This window comes from Vespa crabro, chromosome 1, assembly GCF_910589235.1.
Source record: "Vespa crabro chromosome 1, iyVesCrab1.2, whole genome shotgun sequence".
Taxonomy (NCBI): Eukaryota; Metazoa; Arthropoda; class Insecta; order Hymenoptera; family Vespidae; genus Vespa; species Vespa crabro.
This window is the reverse complement of record NC_060955.1, coordinates 2,852,501-2,862,500: the sequence shown is the minus strand read 5'-3', so window position 1 is coordinate 2,862,500 and position 10,000 is coordinate 2,852,501. Positions and strand designations below refer to the sequence as shown.

General features: G+C 38.0%; 1 protein-coding gene and 1 long non-coding RNA gene across 4 annotated transcripts in view; one reads left to right on the top strand and one right to left on the bottom strand.

Annotated features, from left to right (window-relative positions):
- Window positions 1-10,000, top strand: part of LOC124426030 (cadherin-related tumor suppressor) — a 102,222-nt gene that overhangs the window by 14,976 nt on the left and 77,246 nt on the right. The gene's annotated exons all lie outside the window — the stretch shown is intronic.
- LOC124426037 lies at window positions 3,536-8,524 on the bottom strand. Of its 3 annotated transcripts, none has more exons than XR_006942637.1 (2): window positions 7,058-8,524; window positions 3,536-5,256 (listed from the first exon to the last, which is right to left on the bottom strand). It is a non-coding gene; the product is annotated as an uncharacterized LOC124426037 (long non-coding RNA). The 3 variants fall into 3 exon arrangements; XR_006942639.1 differs by lacking the exon at window positions 7,058-8,524 and adding an exon at window positions 5,325-5,924; XR_006942638.1 differs by lacking the exon at window positions 7,058-8,524 and adding an exon at window positions 5,535-5,924.

Below are 10,000 nucleotides of genomic sequence, written 5' to 3'. Positions count from 1 at the left end.
AGCGCTTGTTGCGCTTTCAGGACCATACCGAGACCGCGAGGATGTTTTTCTGGACTCGTAAATGCGTCCTTCTATGGTCGAACGACGAGATTGTTTTTCATGGAAAACAAGTAGGTACGACTGACTGACTGACTGAACTTGTTCATCGACTAATTTTTAATAAACTAATCGTTTTGTTAATACCGTTCGTTCTTACAACGAATATTTTGTCATAATTCAATATTAAAGACCTATATATTTGAATGAATTATTTTATGTACGATCTCCTCTCTTTCTCTCTCACTCTCTCTCTATAAAATATATATATATATATATATATATATTTTATTTTTCATCAATATTTTTATTTTTCGTTCAATATCGATAGATTTTCAATTCTCACGAATCTCGTCTCCCGTTGTATACATCTGCATCGGAGTTTGAAACCGTAAACAAAAAAGACAAAAAGAGAAAAATGAGAAAAAATAGAAAAAAAAAATGATTCCCCGAAGTTCTCGTATCTTTTCATAATCAGGTGACCTTCGCATAGTGATCATTCCTGGGAACTATGTTCCCGGTAAAATATACTACTTGGTTGGTCCCCAGCTTTTTATCTCGCGGCTCAGAAGCGCGCGCTCGCTAATGACCGTCAGATACGGTCCCACCGTTTTGGGGACCGACTCTTTCTCTCTCTCATTCTCTCTCTCTCTCTCTCTCTTTTTCTTTCTTTTCTCTTTCTCACTCAGTCTTCGTATATACGCACGAATTTCAAGGGACTTTATATATCGCGCATTCTCCCTTTCTCTCCTTCTCTGTCTCTTTGTCTATCTCTTTCTCTCTCTTTTTCTTTTTTTTCTTTCTCACGTGCGAGACCGATCATTCGCATTTATCCTCTTCCTTTTGTCTTAACTTTTTCACGAAGTTGTGTTCGCTAAGGACACATTCGAGACTAAACGCATCATAAGATAACGAACGATCGAACGAGCCACTCTCGACTTAATTTAAAATCCTATCAACCTTTTACGGGAGAAACTTTGCTAAATCGATGTTTACCAGACGACGTATTTGTCAGACATAAGAGAAACTAGTTTCGAAAATTTCTTTATTGTTTCTATCTTCTGTTTCTTCTTTTTTCTTTTTTTTTTTTTTGGAGAAGTATAAAAAGAAGAGGAAAGAAAAAGAATATATATATATATATATATATATATACTAAATATAATTCATTGAAAGTGCGACCTTAAGAGAGAGAGAGAGAGAGAAAGAGAGAAAATAAAAGAAAAAAATGCCAGCTGGGAGCAGTTAGTAAGTGGTATGTTGAGGACTACAACAATGCACCGGCAGAAACGCTTTTGCGAGATAAGTCCGACGCATACCGCTTCGGCAATGCGGCGCGCACACATTGTTCCTTGCATGATCCGACTCTATAATTAGTGCTTTGTACATCGTAGCAGCTCACCTCGCCAAGTGGTAATCTAAAGAAATGAAATCCCTCGTTTCTCCTTTATCCGTTCTATTCTTATAATAATAATAATAATAATAATAATAATAATAATAATAATAATAATAATAATAATAATAATAATAATAATAAAAATAAGAATAAGAATAAGAATAAGAATAAGAATAAGAATAAGAATAAGAATAATAAAAATGATAATAATAATAGACATAGTTTCTATTAACCGAGCACGATCTATCAAATTTTCTCGATCACGAACCATGAAACATATCTTCGATCTAAATATCAATAATAAACGTCATTTAAATGATAAATAGCTCGTTGAGGGTGCTGTTGATGTTGGTGGTAGTGATGGCGGTGGTCGCGGTATTTGAAGAGAACTTTCAGATGGGGTGAAAGGTAGGGGGGAGGGGACTGGAGAGTTCAGGAGGAGAAGAAGGCGGGCTGGCGAGGGAAGAGGAGGGGGGCAGGAGGAAGAAAGAGGACTTGATGTTAAGTCGCGTGTAATTGGGGGAACCGAATAATTATTTGTACAAGCGTGGATGCCATCGACCGTCCGACATCAACACAACAGACATTCGGGACATTTTTACAGAAGGAGTTTTGTTTGAGGTATGGTTACGTTAGGTACAACGACGACAAAGGGCCGCGGAATAATTTTCTTTAACATCGGTTTTTTTCTAGTATGGTCGAAAGAAAAAAAAGAAAGAAAGAAAGAAAAAAGGAAATAGGATGCCTCGAAATCCCACGTAGAATATAACATGGATACCTATATAGTATGTATATATGGAACGTAAAATTCGAATGATGCATGGGGGATCTTAGAAATTCAGTCGCCTTCCTCTTTCCTCTCTCACCTATCATTCTCCATATCCTCCATTCACCCCCTTCCTACTACAGAACCATGGGGCTCCAATTCTCTTCGTAACTTACTATGCTTGATTTACATTTATTTAGGGCCTAGACAAACACTCGGACACGTAACACGAATCTCTACACGTCTACCGGACTCCCAAGCAATTCCATCTGTCAAACCTTTTTGTAAACCTTTCTTTCTCTTTCTTTCTCTCTCTCTCTCTCTCTCTCTCTCTTTCTCTTTCTACCGCTACCTCGACCCCTTTTCCCTCTTTTACCTATCGGTACTTTTATTTTTATTTTTTTGTTTCTTTATCTCTCTCTCTCTCTCTCTCTCTCCTCCTTCTTCTTTTTTCTTTTTTTTAATCGTCGAATCAAAGATTAATCATTGAATCCCCATCGACAATTTTACCGCGATCTTATCAAACGCATTAGAATATATATGTATAGCTATATATACAATATACGTTAATCATTTCTAAATATTCTGATATACTAATATACCTTCTTAAAAGTTCGAGGGAATTGAATCTATTAGAGATCAAATTCCTTTTCTTTTCTTATTTTAATTCTATTCAAATTTTTTTACATTAAAAATTAATCAACTCTAAAACTTTTTAGAGCTCGTTTTTAATGCTAAATTCTTTTCTTTTTTAATCGTTCTATGCCAGTAACATTTTTTTTCATCGACATCGTAGAAAAATTTTTGTAGCGTTTTCTTTCTCGAGGACATTGAAAAGTAAAAAAAAGAAAAAAAAAAAAATTCACGAAATTTGTCTGCAATCCTGCAATTGGCAATTGTGCCGCAATATTCTCGGTGCGATAAAGTTAAAGATTTAACATACATCTGTCTAACGAGAATAAAATTTGAAAGTATATTTCTTACGAGTAGAACAAAAAAGAAAGAAAAAATGAAAAAAAGAAAAAAGAAACATGGCACGTGTGGAAACGATAAGGAAAAAGGGCTCAGGATGTAGGAGGGAGGAGGGGGGGACAGTGAAGAAAAAGAAAAATCGAACAAATCCAACAAAATATTGCATAACCATAAAAGGCAAAATAAACGAACTAACATGATCTCTCAGTAATATATAAAGATATATTATAAAATTGTGATAAAAAGAGAAAAGAAGAAAAGATGTTAGTCGTGCGTTGAGGACGATAAGGAGAGAGAGAGAGAGGGGGGGGGAGGGGGATGGGGGAGTAAATGGAAAGAAAAAGATAAAGAAAAAAAGAAAGAGAAAATTGAACGTACTTAACAAAACATTGTATTATGTCGTACATTGATTAAAAATCAAGCATAACAAAGATTCGCCAATTTTCTAAGGAGAAAGATAGTTCCTATACGATCTCGTTCGGTTGGTATCCACCTTGTTTGCCCCTTTCGTCCTCGTCATCCTGACCCTCCCAACGCCAACAGTCATCCGTCCGTCGGTGTATCCGCAGAGCTGAGATGTCAACGTGAATTAGTGTTGGAGGGAGAGGATGAGTTGAAGGAGAAGGAGTAAAGAGGAGTCGAGAGAGAAAGAAAGAGAGAGAGGGAGGGAGAGAACGAGAGGTGAGGAAGAGGAAAAGGAAGGGGAGGAAGAGGAGAGGGTCGCGGGGTGGGGAATGACGAGGAAAGAGAAGAGAGGGGAAAGAAAGAAATGCACGCTCGGTTCTATGCGCCTGTGCGAGGAATGCAGACGGATAGAAAGGGAGAGGAGATAGAAAGAGGAACGCGTCAAGTGCGACAGAGAGAAAGAGAGAGAGAGAGAGAGATGGAGTGAGGGTAAAGGAGAGATGGTTTGGCCCTAGAGAGTCTAGATCCTTTCTCGAGGGCTCGAAGAGAGCGAGATGTGCGTTTGTCTCCTTCGTTCGGTCTCCTCTTTCTTTCTTCTTCTCGTTCTCTCTTTCTTTCTCTCTGTTTCTCCTTCTCTTTCTATCCTTTTCCTAAGGTTCACCACCATCGGCGTCATCGTTTCCTTCTCTCTCTCTCTCTTTCTCTCTCTTTTACTCTTTACTCTTTCCATCTCCCTCGCACCGTTAGTCACGCGTGCACACACGCAAGTACGTCCTTCTTCTCCCTTCCTACCTTCTTCTCCTCTTCTTCATTCTTTCTCCTTCTCTTTCTCTCTCTCTTTCTCTCTCTCGCTCGCTTACTCCTCGGTCGTCGGCTTAGTATCTCCCCCCCTCTCTCTCTCTCTCTTTTCAATGCACGCTATTCTCCCTGATCCTTTCCTCTCACGAGACGACTCCGGCTTCTCTTCTTCCACTTTATCCCTCAGGCACTCGTTTCTTCCATCTTTCTTTCTCTCTCTCTCTCTCTCTCTCTCTCTCTCTCTCTCTCTCTCTCTTTCTTTCTTTCTTATCGACCCATCCACAAGCTGACTATGTGTGTTCTCTCTAGACCCACACATTCCATGCTTCTCTCTCTTTCTCTTTTTCTCTTTTTCTCTTTTTCTCTCTCTCACTCTCTCTCTCTCACTCTCTCTCTCTCACACGCTCGCCTTCCTCGGGTTCTCGAAGCTCGCGTTCCCTCGGTCGGCCGTCCTGCCGGCCGGCCGGCCGGTCGGTCGGTCGGTCGGTCGGTCGGTTGGTTGGTCCTTGTCTCACGAGCGGTGGCCAAGAGGGCCTTATCTTATGCAGGAAGGTGGTGCGGAACCCACCGGACCCCTTTGGAAGGCCCCGCATGACATTAATTTTGAAATATTATTTGGGCCCCCCTCCTGTGCCGAGGACCCTCTCTTCCTCTTCTTTACTCACCTATGTTCTTCCTTCTCTCTTTCTCTCTCCCTCTCTCTCTCTCTCTTTCTTTTTTTCTTTCTCTTCTTCTTCGTCTCTCTTTGGTATGCTCATATACACGTATATACGTATGTATGTACGAAAATACACACACACATATATATGGGTTCTTGGCGAACTGCGTGGAATCGCACACTCGAACTAACGCCAGGCCCAAAGTTGGTACTCCGACACAAGTCCCTCTGCGAGAAAGGACCAAAGCATTTGATATAACTTTCAAAAGCTACGGCAAGTAATTTATAGAAGTCACCTGAGATGATGCCGTTGATGGTGGTAGTGAGGGATTGAACCGACTTAGACCGAATGTATGTTCAAAGAGAAACAGAATGAGAGAGAGAAAGAAAGAAAAAGAAGGAGAGAGAGAGAGAGAGAGAGATAAAGAAAGAGAGTGAGAGCAGAATGGCTACCGATCGCACAAACTCCCTGGACTCTCTCTGGTTCCGTTCACGAGAAAACGAACCTTTGATATCGTTCCGAGATGTAATTGCGCAGATTGGAGCCCGAATAAAGTCCGCTGTAACGAGATACCCCGTTGGAAGAGAATCGACCGGAAATAATGCAACTCGGATCTTAAACGTGCATCGCCTTTCGTCCCGAATATCTGTAGCAGCAGACCTCTTGGACCTTTTCTAAATTCGTGGAAATCCGACGGAAGTATTTACATGAAACGCGATACCTTCTCTTGTGGTCAATTCGTATCAATTCGTTTATTCGTCTTATCTAGACCATTATTTCTTTTCCCCCTCGTGTTTTTTTTCTCTCTTATCTTATTTTTTTTTTCTTTCTTTCCTTTCTCCTTTTGTCCTTCTTTTTTTGGTCTACTTTTTTTCTTTTCTTTTCTTTTATAATCTCTCAAACTGAATCGAAAAAATATCTATCTGAAAATCAGAAGTAAAAATTCGTCATTGTTCTTGAATTATAGCCGTTTGAATTAATATCTGAAAAATAAAAGGATATATTTTTGAAAATTACATTGAAAGTGTAAAGATCAATAAAAATCATCACGGTCCTTGAATTATTGTTGTCTGGATTAGTACCAGAAAATTAACATGATATATATACATATATATATATATACATATATATATATATGTACATGATATATATACATATATATATATATATATATATATATATGTATGTACGTATGTATGTATGTATGTATGTATGTATATAAATTAGATTGAAAAGACAGAAACCGATAAACGTTATTGCTGTTCTTGAATTATTGTTGTCTAAATAGTTATACGAAAATTAAGATGAGATATGTGAAAGTTATATCAAAAAGATACACACCAATAAAGATCATCACTATACTTGAATAATAAATCTTCCTATTATTACCTGGATATATTTGCAAATAAGATTTTGAACATGGGAAAGCAGTAAAGAAGAAAAAAAAAATCATCCCCCATCATCTTTAAATAACTTCTATCTATTACTACTATTATTACTACTACTACTACTACTACTAATACAACAGCTACTACAACTACTATTACTATTGCTACTACCTATCTACTAGGATCACGAGTAAATGTTATACAAGCTAGTAAGAAGAAGTCAACGGGTTAAAAGTCAAGAAGTAGAAAGAAATAAAAAGAAAAAGAAAAAGAAAAAAAATGAAGAAGAAAAACCGAACCGAATAATAATGATTCTCTCAAAACGTCGAAGACAAACTATACCCCGTAGGAATAAACTGAGATAAGTGTCCCCCTATATGGAAAATATATAGGAAAATATAGGTGTGTCGATTTCCTCAGGGTAGAAGAATTATTCTGAGGGTATAGGGAGAGAAGGGGGATGGTATGGAGGGGGATGGAGGTTTAAAGAATAGAAAATAAATGAATAGGAAAGAGCATAGAAAAGGGCATAAGAAAAAGAACAGAGATAAGTTGTGGATTACGGGCACGTTGGTGCGAGAAATAGGAAAATAGTATTACCGGGCCGTTACTTACTACGGGACAATGGTTGCCCACTTACCGCAATATAAGCTTCGCGGTAAACCTCCTCCTTCGACGTCGCTGCTCCTTGCTACTTGCGTACTTGTTTAGTAGTCGTTGGTAAACGGACTGGCGTTTTCTTCGAGAAAGGAAGGGGGTTGCTTGCTTGGTTGCCTTGGCGCGTTAAGTCTATGGTGTTCGGTTTGGCCGGACACATTGCATGACATTCCTTCTCTCTTGCTTTCTTTCTTCTCCCACCCTTCTACTCTTCATCCTCTTCCTCCTCCATCTTCTCTTCCTCCATATCCTCCTCCTTCTCCTCCTCCTCCTCCTCTTCCTCCTGCCTCGTCCCTCTTTCTTCCTCTCTTGCACATAAACCGCAAAGAAACCCCTTCCGACGGGAAAGTTATGTATCCTTGTAGCGATTTGTCTCGGATACTTCTGCCTTGCGCGCGAGCGAGCAACTGAGCTCGCGCCTACTGACTCTCGTCTTATCTCTCTCTCTCTTTCTCTTTCTCTCTCTCTCTCTCTACCTATCTATCTATCTATCTATCTATCTATCTCTCTCTCTCTCTCTATATATATATATATCCCTCTCTCTCTTTATCTCTCTTTCTCTCTCGCTTCTACTCTCTTTGACACGTATCCCAAGAGACAACTGCATAATCGACTCGACTTTTTTACTTACTCACAGATACTTCTTATTCTTTTTCTTTTTCTTTTTCTTCTCCTTCTTCTTCTTCTTCTTCTTCTTCTTCTTCTTCTTCTTCTTCTTCTTCTTCTTGGAATGACAGAGAAGGGTGAGGGAAAACGTTACTCTCATACGTCGTAAAAGAAAAATAAATTTTCATATGGTTTCGATTATTAATTTTTTTTCATTTTTTTTCTTTTCTTTTCTTTTTTTCTTTTTTCTTTCTTCCTTTTCTTATAAGATTTTAATCCTTTCAATCTTTCCAACCTTTTTCTTTCTGTTTAAACCTTTCTTGGTTTAATGGAACAAAATATAGTGTAAATTTTCACACACACACACACACACACACACACACACACATATACATACGCATGCACATACATTAATAAATATCACACTGTCATAAACATGTTTCTATAACAATAAGAAAACTAAATAAATAAATAGGATGTAATAAAATATTTATTAACAATTATTAGTGACTTTACTCGATCATTTTCTCTATTGTATTGCTCTATCTCTCTCTCTCTCTCTCTCTCTCTCTCTCTCTCTCTCTCTCTTTTTCTCTCTGCCTATTTTATTCACTCTCTAAAATATTAAAATGAATAAAAGAAAGAGAGAGAGAGAATAAAAGAGAGAGAGAGAGAGAGAGAGGAGCAAGGATGCGTCGTAAATGTCAACTTTCTTTCTTTCGTGGTTCAAGATAATCGAAGATTATAGGCTCCGATAGAGAGCGAATAGGTTTGTGCGTTTGAATGAAAGTAGACGGAATGATTCAGGACGTCGCGTCGAGTCGTACGGGTCGTAAAGCCAGCGGCCCTGAGGTCAACTTCGAAGCGTTGACGGGGAACTATTAAGTAGATCGGGACGTGCCATGTCAGACGGATGAGATTGAGTGAGAGAGAAAGAAAGAGGGAGGTAGAAAGACAGAGAGAGAGAGAGAGAGAGAGAGAGAGAGGGAAAAAGAGAGAGGATAAAATGCCGCACAGTTCGATGCAAACGTCAAATGATTATTCAATTGCGGATTCGTGCGTGCAACTGCGTAACTCTGACGAAAGGAAAATCCTTTTTCTTTCAATACCGGTTTTGTTGTTTTCTTTTGTTTTCTTTTCTTTTTCTTTGGTCTTATCTTCTATTTTTTTTCTTTTTTTCCCTTCTCTCTCATCTTTTTTTTTTTTTTTTTTTTTATTGAATCACGCAATGTAACATGAAAACTCGTTATTATAATTGTGAATGCTTAGATAATTTTTGTTTATATACGTATGTAAATATATATATATATATATTCTAATTTTACTTGTCTATATTTGTTTAATAATTTGTTAAAGATAATTGATTGAGATATATAATTTAATTGATTAGAACAAACAAAAATAAAAGAACAAGGGAAAAAAAAAGGAAGAAAAAGATACAAGCTTTGTTCGATGAATGATCATGAAAGTATTTGTCAGGCGATATATTAACTAACACGTATTTCTATTCTATTGCTTTTAACAAAATTAATTTATAATCAACCGGTTTAATATAAATCATTGTGTGCGATCGGTGTTGGGTTTATTTATATATACAGATGATATCTATATCTGACAAGTTTAAATTGATTTGGACTAAACGCAAAGTTGCTACAGGAGTGTCACAGTGTTCTTAGGAGAAAGTACGTAAACAGAAAGAGAGAGACAGAGAGAGAGAGAGAAAGAGTAAATGCGAAAGAGAGAGAGAGAGAGAGAGAGAGAGAAAGAGTAAATGCGAAAGAGAGAGAGAGAGAAAGAAGGTTCTCTCGTCGACTCGGAGAATGTAAAGAAAATGGATATCCTTGGTTTCGATTGTATTCAAATAAGTTCGTCCCTCTTTTTGATGTCACTGTATATCTCGTGATAATTAGTCACCTTTAACGTCTTACCCAAGTGGATTTATCGTTTTGGTCGAATGGCCCGCGCGAAGTATAGTATTGAAAGAAAGATAGAGAAAGAAGAGAGAAGGAGAGAGAGAAAGAGAAAGAGAGAGAGAGAGAAAGAAAGAAAGAAAGAAAGAAAGAAAGAAATAAAGAAAGAAAGAGGATATAAAAGAGATCGGCGGTGTTGAGAGTAGGATAGGTGGAATTGTGTGAATTTTTCAATGAATCAACTTCCTTTTCCGTTGGTGGTGACCTTATAAGAACGAGTTATGGAGGATATTGGGTTTGGGTTTGGGTTTAGATTTGTGTTCCAAGAAAGGAGAGAAAAAGAGAGAGAGAAAGAGAGAGAGAGAGAGAGAGATCGACGAGGACGTCATGCCGACATCGGTAAAGGATAG